Source organism: Mus caroli, unplaced genomic scaffold (genome assembly GCF_978045245.1).
Source record: "Mus caroli unplaced genomic scaffold, Mus_caroli_1 scaffold_18, whole genome shotgun sequence".
In the NCBI taxonomy this organism is placed as follows: domain Eukaryota; kingdom Metazoa; phylum Chordata; class Mammalia; order Rodentia; family Muridae; genus Mus; species Mus caroli.
In genome coordinates this window covers 63,368,660-63,388,205 of record NW_028227273.1, presented here as the reverse complement: position 1 = coordinate 63,388,205, position 19,546 = coordinate 63,368,660, and the positions used below count along the sequence as shown (strand labels likewise).

Genomic DNA, 19,546 nt, shown 5'->3' with positions numbered 1-19,546 from the left:
TGACAACATAAACTAGTAACAAGTAGTTGCCTATAACAATATCCAAAATAATTTCTCAGAACCTCCAAACCTGCCAGCCTTGAGTGCGGGATGAGGATCGTGGCACAGGACGGGTCTTCAATTAAACCTACTTTTGTTACTTTGCTTTCATTGTAGCTGCTGAGTAGCCAAAGGCTTCCCTGAACGTCTCCTTAAGGCCCCAAGAGCTATAAGCTAGGTCAGCAGCAGCAGCAGAGCTGGCTGGAAGGACCGCCTGTCACAGTAAGCAGCAGCGTCTCGAGACTCGCTTTCCGAACCTTTGTGGAGATCTCTATTTTGTCCCCTTTGCCACCATCTATGTGCTGGACACTCACCCTGTGAACACTACCACCCTTGCTTACAACAACAGTCAAGTGCTACAAACCCGCCCACTGGCCTTAGCCCAGTGGCCAACCCAGCCTGACAGTCAACAGCTTCCAGGAACCTCGCCGCAGCCCGGTGTTCCCACCTTTCCCTTACCATTCGAGCCTCCACCTTCTGGTACTCTCCAGGGAAGGCCGTTTCCAAGTCTAGAGGAAACCAGAAACCAGCTCCTGGTCGGCACCATATAGAACTGTATTTGTCCTCTTCTCTGTGCCCATTACCCAAAATGAGAGCAGGCCTCATGCCACTGGCTGTCTTTCGCCCTGTTTCAACCTCGGCTCCTTGGATCCGTTCCCTTGCCTGAGATCATCAATACCAAGAGCAGTCATATCCAGCTTCCAGGCTGTCTTCTCATATTCACCTTCACGGTACAGTAACTCTCAAACTTTTTTCTTTTCCCACCACCTTACCTCTCAGAACATTTTAAAATTCAACTCCCTTTGAAATGAAACATGAGGACTAGAGGTGCAGCTCAGTGATCGAGTGCTTGATGAGTGTACACAGGACCCGGCTTCAGTCTCCACCACAGCATGTGTGGTGACTTCAACAGCAACAGCCCCATAAGCTCATAGATTTGAACTCTTGGTCATTAAGAGAGTGGCACTACGTGACAGGGACTAGGGGTGTGGTCTTGTTACAGTAGGTGTGGCCTTGCTGGAGGAAGTCTTGTCAACTGAGGTTGAAAAGTTTCAAAATGCTCAAGCCAGGGCCCAGTCTCTCTTCCTGCTGCCTGTGGATCCAGATGGAGAACTCTCAGCTCTTCTCCAAGGCCTTGTCTGCCTGCATGACATCACACTTCCCCACTATGATGATAATGGACTAAAGCTCTCAACTGTAAGCCAGCCTAAATTAAATGCTTTCCATTGTATGAGCTGGCATGGTCATGGTGTCTCTTCACAGCAACAGAACACTTACTAAGACAGCATGCATATGCAAGTACAAATGCACATACGTGAATGCGCGCGCGCGCGCGCACACACACACACACACACACTGATATACCAAGTATAACAAAAGACAGAGTTCTGCTTCTATGCTCCCTTTTCTTAGCTCATCATTGTTCAAGTTTGCTGTGGTATCCCTCTCATTCTTTCATCACATAATTCCATACAAACACTTTTATACATATGTAAGTTTACCTACAAAAGTATCAGAATTAATACTATCTATGTCTTCTGTGGAGTCATCTTTATGTAAACTTTTCCAGGAATTTATAGGGATACAAGTATTATTTTTAAGGTGGGATCTTTACCTACAGTCCAGGCTAGCCTCTAACTATTGCCTCTGCCTCCTACAAGCTGGAACCACATGCAAGTGGCTGTATACCACAGAATTATTTTCATGACTTTCTTACCAGTGGGTGTATTTCAGTAGTGCTATAAATACTACTGCACAAAGCATCCTCAGACATGTTTAACGCTTTAATGTTGTGCCTTACATCACTGACCCACTGTGTCTGGCTTCCATGTCCGGTGCCCTATTGCCCTGGTTACCAACACATGGCTAGCAGCACCTGTGACTCCCTCCTCTCCTGACTTCTCAGGAAAGCCAGACATCAGCATCCTGCCCCTCCTCCTTGGAAGCACACCTCCCTTCACATTCTCCACTGGCTGGCTGCCCTTCCCTCATTTCCTTTGACAAGGTCTCTTGTGACTCAGCCCTGTTGGGCACCTCATCTTCTGGTCTAGCTCCTCTCCTCTTCTTTTTGGCTCTCCTATGTTCCACCTCTTACGGTTCTAATCGGCTCCATGGCTTCCGACCTCTGGAAGCAACTCTTTAGTTTCCACTCTGGGCATTTTTTATTCAGCTTTGAATTACGCATTAACGATGCTCCTTAGGAGCTTCACAAACAGCAGTATGTGTCTGCAGGCCACTCATTTCTAATGCCACTGCCACCATCTTTACACCGCTCTCCTAGCTACCAGAAGCACCCTTCCCCTGCTCTCCCAACCTCCTCAGCCACCGCCTCAATCTACTTCCCATGGAGGCAACAAGGTTTTACAAAGTACTTCTGTAACACCTTCAGCAATGCCTGCACTGCAATTAGTCAGTTTGTGACGGCACTCCAGGCCCAACAGGCTTCTCACTTTGTTCCTCTACCTTCTACGACCTGCCACACAACTTCATTCTCTCAGAACAGGCCAAGTCAGTTCTCCTCAAGGCTTTTCCACCCGGGCCTGCTTAAGTGCTTTCTTCTTTTGACCTAACTCCTGATGTCACTTAGGTCTCCATGAAAACATCTCTTCTTTAAATCCTTGCTGACTCCCCAGTTTAAATAGTATTCCTGCTATACCTTATGCCTAATTGTCCTTTCTTTCTTCCATTTATCATGGCTTACAAATATTCTTCTCTTGTAATAGCTGTCTACTAGCATCTCTACTAAGCTGTGCACTCTACTAGGGCCAGGGCTATGGACCTAATACTCCCTGGAGCTCTAGCATCTTGCCCAGGACCTAACATGCATTAATAAGGAACAGTATACTTTGATTTTACTTGGGAAATGCCAACATTTTCTGAGGAAGTAGTACAATGGCTATGCGAACAGACAGAATTTCAGGAATTGAGATGAGAGATGAATGTTTCAGAAAGAGGAAACAGACCACGTGTTTGATACTAGTTCAGAGATTTTAATTCCAAAAATTCAATATAATTCTGGCACCAAGAATGAATTAAGGAGTTCACTACATAAAAGCAAAGCAGACCCAACTGCAGAGAGAATACTACCATTTCCCTATTAATTCTACAACTAGCTTAAATGGGCTGTGGCAGCGGCACCAATGCCTTTCTAGTGTCCTGGGTCCTAAACTGTGATGCTTTCTTTGATTTATTCTTCTCTGTATTCAGCTGATCATCACCTGACACTGACTTCTGCTTGGAAATGGTTTCCATGGCTCCTTGATTTCTCCACTCTAACCAAAGACACTAACTCAACACGGGATTAGTGCAGCCTTCCCCTGAGTGCATTTCTTGACCTTGGCAGGGATGGCCATTGGGCTGTGAGGATCCGTGCAGGGCACCCCAGGATATCTGTCAATCTTTCTAGTCACCAGATTCTAGCAATAACCTTCTCCTTCAGAAGGATCCCCAGACACGGCCAATTGCCCACGGGGAGGCAAAGGTGCCCTAGTTGAGAACTACTGTTCTAGGAGGGGTCTTCACGGGAAAACAACACAGCCTTCCAGGCCAAATCAGACTTCTTCTCTGACAATGTGTGTTCGTGTTATAATAGTCAGCATTTTCTTTTCTGTGACAGTATGCCCATGTTATAGGTACATGTATACCTAAGTGTATGCTGGTGTTATAAACATGATCTCTGAGCAGGTATATACATGGAGACTTAAATGATATAAGGAGTTAGGCCAAAAGAGGAAATCATTAGTCAGCATTTTCCTCCTCTGTGACATGTGCCCGTTATATTAGTCAGTGTTTCCACTATAACCAGGATAGTTGACATAAGGAAGCAAAGTTTCCTTTGACTAGTGGGTTTCAGTCACTTCAGTCCATGGCTGACTGAATCCACTGTTTCTAGGCCTGTGGTGGGGACAATACATCACAGCAGAACTGCTAGGAATAAACCGGTGCGAGCAGGGCAAAGCTATTTACTGCATGGCAGTCAGAAGAAAAGAGAAGCAGAGCTACCACAAGACAGACCTTTCCAGGGCTGCCCCAGGCACCTGCTTCCTCCAACAGTTCTTTCTGTTTCCAGCACCTTCCCAGGATGAATCGTGAATTAATCACCTTCTGGGAGTCCCAACTCTTAACACTGCTACACTGGAGACAAAACCTTCAAAACCTTGAGCCACCACAACCTAATCATAACACCAATCAACAAACTGTCACAGTGCCTTAATTGTATAAGTAACCTGTGCAAACAAACAAACAAACAAACAAACAAACCTGAATTGGTCACAGGACCTCGCTCTATAGCCCAGACCAGCCTGGAACTGACTCCACAGCCCAGGAACCAACTCCAGCTTCAGGCACCTGAGTGCAGGGCATCAGCCACCACGCCCAACAGGAGACTATGACTTGCATACCATTTTGACAAAATTAAATATAATATCCATTGTTGAGAAGAATGTGGAAGAAGAAATGCCACTACACCATGCTAGGAAGCCATTAGTACATACTTGTGGGTAGAGTCTTTAATAAGAGGATAACCTTTGACACAGCTTGCTTACAGATTAGATAATGTGGAAGGCCTTCTGTCCTGTCACAGAAACATCCTAAAGACAACTGCTAACAGTAATATACTCTGGTACTGTTACAAGAGATAAATCAGATTGTTATGTACTAACAGACTAACAAGCACATTGACGAGATAGTGAAATAGCACACACTAAATGCTATTTTCTTTTTTAAAATGATTTTTAACATTAGCTTATACACTAGTGGGTTTCATAATGGAATCTCCTTTGTACTTTTGCTGCCCTGTACATTACACTGGGCTATTATTCCCTCCCCTTTTCTCTCTGGCCACTCTGTCCCTACATTCTGGTCCCCTTCTTCCCCACAAATGTGCTTTCATGTTACATGTACTCCAGAGCCATCTCTTCCTCCTCTTCCTCTCCCTGAAGAGATTGTCCTCCATTCATGGCCCCTCTCTACTTCAATGTCCTATACACATACGTAAGATTAGGTCTGAGAGAATAAGGAAGGACAATATTTGTCTGACTCTAGATTGTTTAACATGACTTCTGGTTGCACACACTTTTCTGCAGATGTCATGACTTCACTCTTTATGAGAGAATGGAGCTCCACTGTATTAGGTACCACATTTTCTTGTCCATTCATCTGCTGGTTGGTCCATTCTTAGCTGTTGCATTTGAATGCAGCAGCAAACAGGAACATCAGGTGTGTGGTGTGTGCACTGTGAGTCTTTCCGGGCTTATCTGGAAGTATTTTAGCTGGAGCATGGGCTAGATTTTGTTGTCTAAGGAAACTTCTCTGACTTCCATTTTGTGACAGCTTATACCCCCACTAGCAGTAGATGAAGACTGCCCTACAGTCATGTCTTGATGAAGCAATTCTGACTGGGGTGAGATGGGATCTCAAAGCAGTTTTAAGATCCATTTCTCTGATGGCTGACATTTCTGATGTTTGGACAGCTTTCCAAATATTTTTGGCACTAAATAACATTTTTACAAATAACACATTTATGCATAACTGTATTTAGAAAAAAGATAATTATACTATATGTTCTAGTGAACATGTCAAAAGATAAGTAAATTTTCTATTGTCATATTTTAAAGTGATTACAAATTTTAAAAATCTCCTGAAATAGTCGAATTTATGAATCCATACCTTAAATTTACTTGGTTTCTTTAAACTAGGCTTATACATCATCTACCACCTCTATTTCAGCCAAAACTCATGAGTTGGAATCTTGCTCTCACCCTAGAAAATCAATGGTAAAAGGGAAGCTTACAGAAAAATATTTTTGTTTTGCAGCTTATGGCATGATACATCCATGAATTGCACTGAAAATTTGTCCCTTGAAATCAATCTATGTTTACACATAGAACGTGCCCCAAAGTTCTCTAACAAAGAAAAGTGTTTAATCAAACTATCTGCTGACAGCTGGTTAGAGGCCATCTAAGGCAGAAAGAAATGAGCGCCAGCCACTGATCCTTTGTTTTGGGTATGGGAGCTGAATATGCAAATGAGCCCAGAATGGAGCCTCATTATGTGCTTCACACTTCCAGTGTGATTTTAAGCACCCTAGGTATACACACACACACACACACACACACACACATACACAGAAAGCACAGCCATCTCAACAAGCCATGCGCATCATCTGTTCAGAACCAGGAGCCACATGCACGCGTCTACAACATTAACTGCAAGGCAGATGGTAGGTGCTGATCAACAGACACAAAATAAACCCCACGTCCTACTCCTCAAACAGTCCCTCAGTGCTTTCCTTTAGAAAAATATCAAGCAGCTTTTCTCTACTGTTGATTTGCAACTCCACAGTTACAATGGGCAACACAAAGGAGACTTCAAAGGAGGAAAGATGTTCCTTGGCACAGATTTGCTTTCCTAGTCTTAGACAGGAGATAACACTAACTTTGAAACTCACAGAATTCTGTAGTTTTTATCAGTATCTAATGTGTAAATGAGCTCTTTCTATAACTGGAGGTTTAGCTTTCAAAATACATAATTACTGATCATTTTAGTCTGCATCGCATTTCTTTTGCAGGGTGAAATGAACTAAAACAGCTGTTATGTCCTAATAGCTTTATAATGTGCAGAGGATTTCTATGACTACCCAAAATTAAACCTATAGCTTCCCACCAGGCAGAATGTAGTCATGTGTACATGTGACCCACGTTATTTGGAACAATTATTAACTTATGAAATTATAATTTGAAGCATAATGAAGAAAAACCCTGCCGTTCTTGAATGAGGTCAGAGACACCGAGCCCACACTGACCGCTCCCCACTGTCCTCAGCAGCACTGGACTGAAGGAGCCCAAGTGTCCCATTGCTGCCGTTCCTTGCAGGGACCGAGCCCTCTATTTTCATACTGGGAGATGAATGTTCAGAAGGTGAACCAAGTCTGGCACTCTGCCCAGAACGTCTGGCAGCCGACAAGTAATCTGGTTTTATTGCTGGTCTACTCTCCCCTGAGCTGACCTTGCATCCAGAGAGAGCACCCTGAGCTGGGGACGTGTACCATTTATAATCATCACCAAGAAAGCACTGATCATCTTATTAACCATGAGACTGGTATGCATTGTTCTCTTTAAATACATTCCTGTGAGGTGAAATATTTAAAAACCTTGTTTCCTCCTATCTCCCTTTAATAATGGGGAAGGGGGCAGCAATGTTAAGAGAGTTTTCCAGAAAAATCTACTATTCAGGCAGCTACATTATGATAAGAGGGTTAAGAAGACTCTGCTACTTGACAAGTACTACCTACAGAAGTGTAAAGGCAGGCCCAGGAATAATTAGACGAGTGCATAGGGTACACTGGGCCACTCCAGCTATAAATATTAAAGGTCAAAGCAATCACTGCCAGGCAGTGTGGGTGACGTCTGAAGGTACACAAGCCTAGTTCTGCACTGAGAGAATAACTATCAACCAACATCCCCCCAGAATACTGTCCTCAAAGCAAGCAGGACAGGAGGCGACTGTCACGCACAACAGAGGTGTGTCCACACTGGCTTCTTCCGCTGTCCTTCCAGTGTCTTGTCCTCTCACAGTTACACAGTGGAGTTCCTTACTGCTGCCATTTTCTTATCCATCCACATGCTGGGCTCACAGGCTTGGAGACTCTGCCCCAGAGGTTCCACTAGTCAGCGTGCTCCTCCTCCAAGTTCCTCCATCTCTGCCATCTCTGTCTGCCTGTCAGAGGTCTCTGGTAACCATTCAGGAGCCCAGGCTCTGAGCTGCCTTGCTCTCACTCTGTGTATTCACTCAAGAGACACACTGTCCTATGCCTAATAGCTCAGCATCTGCCTACTGGTTCTAGATTTCCTGAGTGTCATTAAAAAATTCTAGGCAGCAGATTACAAAATGTCTCATATATGAACATTAATGTTCATGTTCTCAAACAGAGTACATACAGCAGCAACATGCTTACAACAGGTAATAATATTTCCTCTAAAAAATAACATACCATTGGGTTCCCGGATTCCACCAAGACTGGTCTGCGCAGGTGAGTTGTGTGGACTGCAAAGGCTAACAGCTTCTGGGACAGGCAGAAACCACAGAGCTTCTGGAGAAGACCTTGTTTCAGGCTCCAGACAACCGGGCACCTTCCCTGCCAGAGAAGACATGTTTGCCCCGCCAGGGAGGGCTTTACCACAGCATCTGGGGGAGCCATCTTGGCTCCCAGATTCCGCTGAGACTACTCTGCCCAGGTGAGAGTGTGGACTACAGAAGCTACACAGATTCTGGGACAAGCCCTGTTTCGGGCCTTCATCTTCTGCCAGGAGGCAGGTCCGAACGCCAGATATCTGTCCACCTTCCCTGCAAGAGGAGAGCTTGCCTGCAGAGAGTGCTCTAACCACTGAAACTCAGGAGAGAGCTAGTCTTCCAGGTCTGCTGATAGAGGGTAACAGAATCATAAGAGGAATAAGCTCTAACCAGAGACAACTATAACAACTAACACCAGAGATTACCAGATGACTAAAGGCAAACTTAAGAATCTTACTAACAGAAACCAAGACCACTCACCATCATCAAAACCCAGCACTCCCACCTCAGCCAGACCTGGGTACCCCAACACACCTGAAAAGCTAGACCCAGATATAAAAGTATATCTCATGATGATGGTAGAGGACATCAAGAAGGACTTCAATAACTCACTTAAAGAAATACAGGAGAACACTGCTAAAGAGTTACAAGTCCTTAAAGAAAAACAGGAAAACACATTCAAACAGATGATAGAAATGAACAAAACCATACTAGACCTAAAAAGAGAAGTAGACACAATAAAGAAAACCCAAAGAGAGGCAACGCTGGAGATTGAAACCCAAGGAAAGAAATCTGGAACCATAGATGCGAGCATCAGCAACAGAATACAAGAGATGGAAGAGAGAATCTCAGGTGCAGAAGATTCCATAGAGAACATTAGCACAACAATCAAAGAAAATGGAAAATGCAAAAAGATCCTAACTCATAACATCCAGGAAAACCAGAACACAATGAGAAGACCAAACTTACAGATAATAGGAGTAGATGAAAATGAAGATTTTCAACTTAAAGGGCCAGCAAATATCTTCAACAAAATTATAGAAGAAAACTTCCCAAACCTAAAGAAAGAGATGACAATGAACATACAAGAAGCCTACAGAACTCCAAATACACTGGACCAGAAAAGAAATTCCTCCCAACACATAATAATCTGAACAACAAATGCACTAAACAAAAATAGAATATTAAAAGCAGTAAGGGATAAAGGTCAAGTAACATATGAAGGCAGGCCTATCAAAATTACACCAGACTTTTCACCAGAGACTATGAAAGCCAGAAGATCCTGGTCAGATGTTATACAAACACTAAAAGAACACAAATGCCAGCCCAGGCTACTATACCCAGCCAAACTTTCAATGATCATAGATCGAGAAACCAAAGTATTCCACAACAAAACCAAAGTCACACCTTATCTTTCCACAAATCCAGCCCTTCAAAGGATAATAACAGAAAAAAAATAAATAAATACAAGGACGGAAACCAGGAAGTAGAAAAAGCAAGAAAGTAATCCTTAAACAAACCTAAAAGAAGACAGCCACAAGAACAGAATGCCAACTCTAACAACAAAAATAATAGGAAGCAACAATTACTTTTCCTTAATATCTCTTAATATCAATGGACTCAATTCACCAATAAAAAGACATAGACTAACAGACTGGCTACACAAACAGGACCCAACATTTTGCTGCTTATAGGAAACCCATCTCAGGGAAAAAGACAGACACTACCTCAGAGTGAAAGGATGGAAAACAATTTTCCAAGCAAATGGTCTGAAGAAACAAGCTGGAGTAGCCATTCTAATATCGAATAAAATCGACTTCCAACCCAAAGTTATCAAAAAAGACAAGGAGGGGCACTTCATACTCATCAAAGGTAAAACCTTCCAAGAGGAACTCTCAATTCTGAATGTCTATGCTCCAAATGCAAGGACAGTCACAATCATTAAAGACACTTTAATAAAGCTCAAAGCACACATTGCACCTCACACAATAATAGTGGGAGACTTCAACACACCACTTTCACCAATGGACAGATCATGGAAACAGAAACTAAACAGGGACACAGTGAAACTAACAGAAGTTATGAAACAAGTGGATCTGACAGATATCTACAGAACATTTTATCCTAAAACAAAAGGATATACCTTCTTCTCAGCACTTCATGGTACCTTCTCCAAAACTGACCATATAATTGGTCACAAAACAGGCCTCAACACATACAAAAATATTGAAATTGTCCCATGCATCCTATCAGATCACCATGGACTAAGACTGATCTTCACTAACAACATAAATAATAGAGAGCCAACATTCACCGGAAACTGAACAACACTCTTCTCAATGATACCTTGATCAAGGAAGGAATAAAGAAAGAAATTAAAGACTTTTTAGAGTTTAATGAAAATGAAGCCACAACATACTCAAACTTATGGGACACAATGAAAGCATTTCTAAGAGGAAAACTCATAGCTCTGAGTGCCTCCAAAAAGAAACTAGAGAGAGCACACACTAGCAGCTTGACAACACATCAACACAGGTTAGTTGATTCTGTAGGCTTTCTTGTGGTGCAATTTTGGTCTGATTTTATCACAGCTCTAGAACAAAAGGAAGCAAATTCACCCAAGAGGAGTAGACGGCAGGAAATAATCAAACTCAGGGGCGAAATCAAGCAAGTGGAAACAAGAAGAACTATTTAAAGAATCAACCAAACGAGGAACTGGTTCTTTGGGAAAATCAACAAGATAGATAAATCCTTAGCCCATACCTACACATGATAAAAGCAATCTACAGCAAACCAGTAGCCAACATCAAAGAAAATGGTGAGAAGCTGGAAGCAATCCCACTAAAATCAGGGACTAGACAAGGCTGTCCACATTCTCCCTACCTATTCAACATTGTACTTGAAGTCCTAGCCAGAGCAATTCAACAACAAAAGGAGATAAAGGGGATACAAATTGGAAAGGAAGAAGTCAAAATATCACTTTTTGCAGATGATATGATAGTATATATAAATGACCCTTAAATTCCACCAGAGAACTCCTAAACCTGATAAACAGCTTCATTAAAGTAGCTGGATATAAAATTAACTCAAACAAGTCAATGGCCTTTCTCTACCCAAAGGATAAACAGGCTGAGAGAAAAATTAGGGAAACAACACCCTTCTCAATAGTCACAAATAATATATAATACCTTGGCGTGACTCTAACTAAGGAAGTGAAAGATCTGTATGATAATAACTTCAAGTCTCTGAAGAAAGAAATTAAAGAAGATCTCAGAAGATGGAAAGATCTCCCATGCTCATGGATTGGCAGGATCAACATTGTAAAAATGGCTATCTTGCCAAAAGCAATCTACAGATTCAATGCAATCCCCATCAAAATTCCAACTCAATTCTTCAACAAATTAGAAAGGGCAATCTGCAAATTCATCTGGAATAACAAAAAACCTAGGAAAGCAAAAACTGTCCTCAAGGATAAAAGAACCTCTGGTGGAATCACCATGCTTGACCTAAAGCTGTACTACAGAGCAATAGTGATAAAAACTGCATGGTACTGGTATAGCGACAGAGAAGTAGACCAATGGAATAGAATTGAAGACCCAGAAATGAACCCACACACCTACGGTCACTTGATCTTCGACAAGGGAGCTAAAAACATCCAGTGGAAGAAAGACAGCATTTTCAACAAATGGTGCTGCCACAACTGGCGGTTATCATGTAGAAGAATGCAAATTGATCCATTCCTATCTCCTTGTACTAAGGTCAAATCTAAGTGGATCAAGGAATTCCACATAAAACCAGAGACAGTGAAACTTATAGAGGAGAAAGTGGGGGAAAGCCTCGAAGATATGGGCACAGGGGAAAAATTCCTGAATAGAACAGCAATGGCTTGTGCCTTAAGATTGAGAATGGAAGAATGGACGTCATAAAATTGCAAAGCTTCTGTAAGGCAAAAGACACCGTCAATAAGACAAAAAAGCCACTAACAGATTGGGAAAGGATCTTTACCTATCCTAAATCAGATAGGGGACTAATATCCAATATGTATAATGAACTCAAGAAGGTGGACTCCAGAAAATTAAATAACCCCATTAAAAAATGGGGCTCAGAGCTAAACAAAGAATTCTCACCTGAGGAATACCAAATGGCTGAGAAGCACCTGAAAAAAATGTTCAGCATCCTTAATCATCAGGGAAATGCAAATCAAAACAACCCTGAGATTCCACCTCACACCAGCCAGAATGGCTAAGATCAAAAATTCAGGTGACAGCAGATGCTGGCGAGGATGTGGAGAAAGAGGAACACTCCTCCATTGTTGGTGGAATTGCAAGCTTGTACAACCACTCTGGAAATCAGTCTGGTGGTTCCTCAGAAAATTAAACATAGTATTACCAGAGGATCCCGCAATACCTCTCCTGGGCATATATCCAGATGTTCCAAGTGGTAAGAAGGACACATGCTCCACTATGTTCATAGCAGCCTTATTTATAATAGCCAGAAACTGGAAAGAACCCAGATGCCCCTCAACAGAGGAATGGATACAGAAAATGTGGTACATTTACACAATGGAGTACTACTCAGCTTTTTAAAAAGAATGAATTTATGAAATTCCTAGGCAAATGGATGGACCTGGAGGGCATCATCCTGAGTGAGGTAACCCAATCACAAAAGAACTCACATGATATGTACTCAGTGATAAGTGGATATTAGCCCAGAAACTTAGAATACCCAAGATACAAGATACAATTTGCAAAACACATGAAACTCAAGAAGAACGAAGATGTAAGTGTGGACACTTTGCTCCTTCTTAGAATTGGGAACAAAACACCCATGGAAGGAGTTACAGAGACAAAGATTGGAGCTGAGACGAAAGGATGGAACATCTAGAAACTGCCATACCCAGGGATCCATCCCATAATCAGGCTCCAAACGCTGACACCATTGCACACACTAGCAAGATTTTGCTGAAAGGACCCTGATATAGCTGTCTCTTGTTTGCTATGTTTGTTATGCTAGGGCCTAGCAAACACAGAAGTGGATGCTCACAGTCAGCTATTGGATGGATCACAGGGCCCCCAATGGAGGAGCTAGAGAAAGTACCCAAGGAGCTAAAGGGATCTGCAACCCTATTGGTGGAACAACAATATTAACTAACCAGTACCCCCCAGAGCTCGTGTCTGTAGCTGCATATGTATCAGAAGATGGCCTAGTCGGCCATCAGTGGAAAGAGAGGCCCATTGTTCTTGCAAACTTTATATGCCTCAGTACAGGGGAACGCCAGGGCCAAGAAGTGGGAGTGGGGGGTAGGGGAGTGGGGGGGAGAGGGTTTGGGGGACTTTTGGGGTAGCATTGGAAATGTAAATGAAGAAAATACCTAATTTAAAAAAAAAGAAAGAGAAAAAATTTTAAAAATAATTTTTATCAATATTAAAGAACTGCAGAAGCCAAAAAATTAAATAAATAAATAAATAAATAAATAGCATACCAACCAGGCAGTGGTGGTGCACGCCTTTAATCCCAGCACTTAGGAGGCAGAGGCAGGCGGATTTCTGAGTTCAAGGCCAGCCTGATCTACAGAGTAAGTTCCAAGACAGCCAGGGCTACCCAGAGAAACCCTGTCTCGAAAAACCAAAAAAAAAAAAAAAAAGATCAAATCTTGGCTCCAAAAAAATGAAACTTTCTTCAGTTCCCAGATATATTTTTTTTCTATTTTCTGACAATTAACCCAGTTCTTCAGAGGGAATACTTTAATTTTATATGGAAGGGATTTAAAATGTAACTTTAAATAAAACAGAGTAAAGTGTATCTACAGTGATACAAGGTAACATGGAAAGACTGCCTGCCACTCACACATGGCCTCTGAGCTTTAGATAAAGGTAGGAATGTGGGTGGGCACTGGGATCACACTAGAGAGAGACCCAAACACCAAGGCCGACAAGGCTGAGTGCAGCAAGCCCCTCCACACAGACAACATCCTTCCCCTGTGTGATCACTTGGTCTTTTAAACTCAGTTCAAATCCTCCCCATGGGAGATCCCCTAACATGAAAAGGTCACATAAAACATGAAAGGTCATGTACCTTTCATAGTTTACTTTCTCAGTTTTTAAGTGTTGATAGTTAGTAACTTATTGGGCACTACATGCACATGCATCATGGTGCATGTATGGAGGTCAGAGGAACACTGTGGGAGTTCCGTTCTCTCCTTCTCCCATGTGGGTCTTGGGGATCAAGCTCAGGTCCTCAGGCTTGGCAACCATCACCTTTACCCTCTATGCCATCTCTTCACCACACGTCATCAGTTTTTAGTCAACTGTCCTCTCCATAACATCATGAGTCTCTTGAGAGGAACAACTGCATCTTGACATCTGATGGAGGATGGCAGGTCAATATCTAAACAGATCAATCCTTTAGCAATAAAACCAATACATATCGAAAAGAGGTAAGTCATGAGAAGCGAGGTTTGATGACTGATCTGGGGGGTGCCATCTGTACCTCTGCTTGAACCTAACTGCTTGGGAAGCAACTGCTAACAGAATAAAGTATAGCTCCTGCCTTTCCATGATGGGGATCGGCAACTGGTATTTGTGGTAATTACGGGTTATTAGTGCCGTTAGCATCATCTTCATGCAATGAGCTTATTAAGACACACTCTAAAATTACAAAACAAACTGCAAAGGAAAGGAAAAGCCCAATCTATTCTCTCATTTTCTGATCTGCCGCTGCACACACAAAAGAAGCTCAAAACGCTATTATCCTTTAAACCAACAAAATAAAACAAAAAGGCCTAGATTCAATTGAATAACTCATGCATAAATGGCCATTTCTCAAAGGTCTTATTGAAAATAAACCACAGTGCTTTGTGTTTTGTTTTGTTTTGTTTTGTTTTGTTTTGTTTTGTTTTTTTGGTTTGGTTTGGTTTTGCTGTGAACTTTTTTTTTTTTTAACAATAAGATTCTAAGTGAAAATAATAAATAATTTCTCAACTTAAAAAAGGCAACTCAAGAGGAGGTCTTAAGAAAAGAGATTTCATAATATATGTTGTTTGTTTCTAAATAGAGCTGAAGCAAAACAAATAGAAAGTAAGAAAACCGAGCTCACACTATGCTAACAAAGCCTAAAATGATCTTAAGAGGAAGCAAGGGGTAGAAAAACTGAAAGCTCTATTGACATACTGACAAAGCATACCTTGAACAAGGATTGCTAAGCAGCTCTTTGGAGCATTTTTCAAAAGGAAACTTCCCCCAGTTGCTCATCACCATTAACACTAGGTGGCTGTGACCAACTAGAGCAGAGAAGTCTTTAACAGTGAGCCTCCTGCAGTATTCCTAAAAAGGGCCCTTCCCACAGGGGGAGGAAAGAGACCTAGCTCAGTGGTGGAATGTGCCCCGAAAGGGGGCAGCAAGGGCTTCTTCTAGATCGTGTGTCCTGCAGCTCCAGAGCAGAGCTGTTCTTTTGCTTTGCCAGGATTCATCTAGTCATTCACTTTATTCTGGAGGTTGAGCCCAAAGGCTTGTGCATGCTGAGGTGTTCCCACAATGCTGCACGTGCAGTCGAGAGCTGCTTCTGCATCTCCCGCCCAGTAATGGCAGTGTATGACACAGAGTTAGACCTTTTGCTTAAGAGCTCAGCTTTCCAATGCTCAAGTTCTGCATCTATACAACAATCTAGCCTCCCATGAGGCTGCTGTGAGGATCACACACGGGAATAAAGCATGCCTGGTCCACAAGAAGTACTTAGTATACATTTAGCTGCTCCCTTCCCTGCCTCCCCAGCCCTCTGACTTTCTCCCTCTATCCTCAGTCCTCCTTTCTTCTGGTTTTCTGACTCTCAAATATTCAGTGACTCTATCTGTTACTCTTTTACTTATTTCAAAGTTCCAGAAGAAAACCTGATTTGTAAGAAGCCAAAATAACTACTACAGAAGCCCACGTGCCCTCTACTCTGCAGCCCATGACTCCTGAGTTAGCTGGCACACAGTGGGCACCCACAGACTGGGCATAAGTAATGCTTCCCATCAGTAAGAGACTTAAACAATACAAATAGTTTCACGTGCTATTTCACAAACCACAGACTTCAGAATAATTTATATTTAAATACAGTTATATTTTTAAAATCATTTTAAATTCTCTTCTGCGCTAAGTAAGATTGTTATAATTTAGTGACACCATGTGGCTATGTTTTGCTTTACATTCTTAGAAAATAAATGTTCCTCTCCACGTAGGCTGTTCGGTGCTAGTTCAATTATGACATCAAAGTTACAAGTAGAGGAACAATTCAAACTGTGTTTGCTAAAATGGCTACTTCTACAAAGTGGGACCCTTCCCACTCTTCCATGTCTAAATAGGGCATTTCCCAAAGGGTTGAGCTTTCTGGTCCCGGGAGAAGAGTAAAGACTCAGCGTGACTGACTAGGAATCTAAAGCCTCGGGGTGAACTGCTCAATTATGCCAGTGTTTGCCTTTCAAAGCAAACAAATGTTCTGTCTGCCCAGTTAGTGGATGAGATGGGGCAGAGGGAGTGGAGACTGGCCACACACATCCACGCACTGCTAGTGTGGCGAGGAGAGAACGCCCCATAAATAGAAACACTTCTCTCCTCATTTGCTGTACCTGTCCCCTAGATCTATAGCCCTGTGAAGGTACTATAATCTAATGAGAACGGGTGGGGGGATGTCACAGCCAATGACAGCAGGGAGGAGGGGAGACGGAATAGATGGAGGCAATAAAAGAGATTCAAGTGCCTTACCCCAACAAATGCTACAGTTTTAGTACAGATCTAATGAGGCTCCCACAGAAGACTAGCTACTAGGAACACCATTCCTAGTAGCTATACCAAAGGAGGCCTACATGCTCAGACCAGAGACCAGATCATAGCATTTCCTGTCTCTCCGCTTACAACACTACCACCCTGGCAACCTTACTTAAAAATACATGCCTGCTCTCAGTGACCCATACTTATAAATTTGTGTATATGCTACTCTCAACTGCAGAAACCCTGACATCTATCAGTGTTACAAGCTCGGGACTGAGTACAGTATAGAGCACAAAGCAGGTGCTTATTTGCTGAATGAGTAAGCAGTGAATGAACGAACAAATACAATTTTCTTTCCTGGGCTAGGGAAGCATGCCTAAATCCCTGTTCTGAGTAAAAACAGAGCCCCTCTAGTGAGGTATTTATCATCACCGAAGGCCTCTAATGTAACCCCTGAGACTAGAAGACAGACTGGCAAATGTTCCGCAACACCCCTTCCTTTTTCTGTGACATACTTGACACATAATAATTTCTTGCTCTAAGAAAATGGGAATAAGGAGGGAAAGAAAACAGTAGTTATTCAAACAAGCAACGGCCATCAAAGGGAAGCATTGGTAGAGAATCAAGTGCCTGCTACGAGAAACAAGAAACGTCTCATCAGGGGTGGGATCACTATTATACGACACTCCTAAGTCAACTGTCCCAACCTAGCCCACCACAGTCTGCCTGAATTCAACGTGTGATTTCAAAGAGTTTCTAAAGGAGTAGAAACAGATGTAGCATTCTGTAGCACTGGGATTCTTTAGCATTAGCCCACTTTCCTAAGCAGGATATAAAAGTAAAAAGAATTTCAAAACACTGACAGAGGTGACTGGTTTTTAAAAATTAAAATTTTATTTTCATAAAGCATCAATATAACACTAAAATGCAGTATCAATTCACATAACACACACAAACACACACACAAAGAGAGAGGGGGGAAGAGAGAGAGAGAGACACAGAGAGAGAGAGAGAGAGAGAGAGGTCTTTATCAGTGCAAAGTTCTTACAAGTGACACAATGAGGGTTGGTCTGAGGATGAAGATGCACACAAATAAACTACAAGTCGCTTTTCTTCATCTCCAGCTGAGGGTTAAAGTAAGAGGAGCTGGTGTTAGTCAAACTTTGGTGCACATAGAACAGCACCACACACACACACACACACACACACACTCACACACTCCTGGCAAGGGTTCAGAAAGGTCAGTCACTTCCTTCCACTCATCATCACTGAAGTGATAACTGTGGTGTGAGGCTGACGCTTCCTTACTGCCAGGAGACGCCACCCACCACCATGCCAGGCGGACGCTGCCAGGGTTACCCCGCACAGGCAGAAGCATGTCAGACCTAGTGTTATGTGTTTTCTCAGAACCAAAAATATACAAAACCTGCTGTAAACATTCAAAAATGAGCAAGCCATTAGTTATTAGTTATTAAGATACTGTTTGTGGCAGGCTCAGGACAGTACAGGAAAGCACTCACAGGCTTGGCTGCTAGGAAAAGGCACAGTGGCATCTTAATAAAAGCCAATGTGCCAAAGATGCCAACCTTCTCTGAAGATCAAACAACAGCTCAGATTCTCGAAGGGTGATTAAAAAAAAAAGTCTGCTCTGTAGGAAACAAGCAGCCTTCCTGCTCAGTAACTATCAAGCTCACAGAGTGAGGCTCCTGCTCCTTTTTGGTGAAGGCAGCATGCTCAGTGAGGCACAGATTCACCACACCAAGGGTGTGAACTGAAGCCAGGGTTGGGGTGAGCGCCATCTGCAGCACAGGTTCCAGCCACAATGCTGACTGACTGATCTAGTCTCAGGAAGAGGTGTAGGTCAAATCTCCCATGCCCCATCCCATGATTGATAAAACACCACTTTTTTCAATTTAACAGATGAAATCTGCCATCCATACAAAGCATTAAGAACCTTCAACATGAACCTCAAATTTCAGTTTCCTACAGAAAACAAGCCCTAAAAATGTAGAGCTGTTTGCCAGCTCAGGGAGTCTGCCACCACTCAGACCCTCTTAACGACTGCTCTGCTCAGATGGACAGTGAATGTTCAAGGCAATGCAGACTTCATCTCTCACCGTCAGTCAGCGCCTTACACCATGAACCTGCACTGGGTACAGAGTGGCCGCCTAGCACAGTGTCACAGTCTGAGTGCTGTCTGACAATCCTAAGACTTAGAACCCATACTCTATGCCTCTAAAAGCTTGTAATTTTACTCTGAGGGAAACCAAAGCAACACAAAAGACACTAAACAACAAAGGTAACATATGTACAAATACACAAATTAACTAACACAAGAAAAATTAAACCTTACACACTAAGGAAGGATTTGCAGAGTGAAGTACCTACAAGAAGGTCATTTAGAACATTGTTTAAGCAGTCAATAAATGATTATGAAGGGAAACCAAAGCATCCTTGGATAGTCAAGTAAGGTCTAATTCTTAGATTTATTTTAAACTGCTGTTAGAACAAACACCTAAGCTGACAAACGATTTATGAAGCAATGCAGGAGACATGTTAAAATGCTCGTCCTCGCTGCTGGGCATGGTGGCGCATGCCTTTAATCCCAGCCCTTGGGAGGCAGAGGCAGGAGGATTTCTGAGTTTGAGGCCAGCCTGGTCTACAGAGTGAGTTCCAGGACAGCCAGGGCT

At 42.6% G+C, this 19,546-nt stretch overlaps 1 protein-coding gene across 3 annotated transcripts in view; it reads right to left on the bottom strand.

Moving 5' to 3' along the window:
• Nucleotides 1-19,546, bottom strand: part of Btbd9 (BTB domain containing 9) — a 351,932-nt gene that overhangs the window by 270,564 nt on the left and 61,822 nt on the right. The window lies entirely within an intron of this gene.